The following is a 1,746-nucleotide window of genomic DNA, read 5'->3' on the forward strand; positions in this document are numbered from 1 at the left end:
ACCTGAGGAAAGGCTGAGGGAACACTGTTCAGTACGGAGATGAGACGGCTTCATGAAACTTCATGGGAGCATTTCAGTACCTATCAGGCAGTTAAGAAAACAGAGCCAGGCTCTTCATCGTGGTGCATGGTGGGAAAATGAGAGGCAAGGGACAAAAGTTGAAAGAATGTTCAGGCAGGAGGTGAGGTCCATGAGGTCATAACCATAAGGTCACTCACGCACTGGAAGAGGTTGCCCTGAGAGGTTGTGCAGTCCCAGTCCTTGGAGGTTTTCAAGCCTTCTCTCCCCCTAAATATGGTCTCCAAACATTGAACAGAACACTCTTGCTCATGCAAGAAGGAAGCAAAAGCCTGAGGCACCAGCAAAAGCTCTGCCTCCCCTGGGCCCTCTCTTCCCTACGAGAGAGGTCTTCCACCAACCCCACCTTTCTTCCACCTTCAGCTTTGGCAGCTGCCTGTGTCTGGCCTGCCCACTTGCCTTCACCACTCACCTTTGTAACTGAGGCCCGACACATATCTTGGCACTCCCACTGTAAGCTGGCACCCACCCCACACCTGGAGTCCACCTGGCCATGGAGGCGGGGACAGGCCAGGTCCCCTCTGCCCGACACTGGGCACAGCTTTTCCCTGGGAATGTCCCCAAGGAGCTCTCTTCATGTGTGTGTCAGCCTGTGGCCTGGCAGGGGTGGAGCTGGGACAAGGGCTGCCAGGGCAGGGCTGAAGTAGCTCAGCTGGGAGAGCGTTAGATTGAAGATCTAAAGGTCCCTGGTTCAATCCTGGGCTTCAGCAAGGATTTTCTCCTGTAGATTTTTGCAGAGACTGCCTGCCTGCCTTCTTCCAGCCTGCCCTGGCCCTCCTTGCTCCTTCACCCCTTGCCAGAGCACTGCCCGTGCACTGTAGCTGCAGATCTGCAGGTTAGAATGAGCCTGCCTCTTGCACTGCAAGCCCCCAGACTTCCCCTGGACAGGACTCTCCATTCAGTGCTTCTTTGGGGTGGTCTCCAGCCGTCCCTCCTTCCCTGCTCCACAGCACTTGGCATCTCTCCTTTGCGGGGTCTCTGCAAAGACCCTGTCTCTCTCCTCTTTGCCATTCTCCATGGTGCACAGACTGTTCCCCTTGTCATAGACACATCACAGGAGAAGAGCATCTCTCCTGCTAGCAGGCATCAAGGGGATGTAGCTCAGTGGAAGAGCGCCCACTTTGCATGTGGGAGGTCCTGGGTTCAATCCCTGGCATCTCCAGGGGTGGTGCTTTTGCCCTGACTGCCCAACCTCAGGCAGGTGTGGGCTGGAGCTTGGGCACTGCTCCTCTCCAGGCCCTGTGGGCCTGCCCTGCCCACCAAGGGCTTGGCTGTGAGCTGGGCAGCTCTGTGGGACTCTCAGCTGGAGTTTTCCTTCCACCATCGCCACTGGCTTGAGCAGAGCCTCAGCTCAGGGAACCTGGATCTGCTGAGGTCAGGCACCGCCCTGCAGAGAGGGGACTCGTGGGGCTGGTGCCCACCTCTTGCTCCTAGGGTGTGTGGTGACTCTGTCCACCCTGTGCTGGTAGGGTCAGGGAGTCACAGGTCTGTCCACAGCCATGCACAGGCAGTGAGGGCCAGGAGATGGTGCCTCAGCTGCTCCCTGGCAATAACCCCCACAACCAAAATGGGGCATGAGACATGGATTCTCACTGCAGGGTGCCCAGCACCCTGGTGAGCCAAAACTCAGAGAAATAAGGCTGCTCTCCTATGGGCTTTAAACAGCCA

General features: G+C 57.1%; 2 non-coding genes across 2 annotated transcripts; both read left to right on the forward strand.

The window, feature by feature from the left end:
- The first annotated feature begins 715 nt into the window (after positions 1 to 715).
- Positions 716 to 788, forward strand: TRNAF-GAA (transfer RNA phenylalanine (anticodon GAA)). Its single transcript has one exon. It is a non-coding gene; the product is annotated as a tRNA-Phe (tRNA).
- A 380-nt stretch (positions 789 to 1,168) lies between these two features.
- Positions 1,169 to 1,240, forward strand: TRNAA-UGC (transfer RNA alanine (anticodon UGC)). Its single transcript has one exon. It is a non-coding gene; the product is annotated as a tRNA-Ala (tRNA).
- The last annotated feature ends 506 nt before the right edge of the window (positions 1,241 to 1,746 follow it).

This window comes from Buteo buteo, unplaced genomic scaffold (genome assembly GCF_964188355.1).
Source record: "Buteo buteo unplaced genomic scaffold, bButBut1.hap1.1 HAP1_SCAFFOLD_87, whole genome shotgun sequence".
Lineage (NCBI taxonomy): Eukaryota > Metazoa > Chordata > Aves > Accipitriformes > Accipitridae > Buteo > Buteo buteo.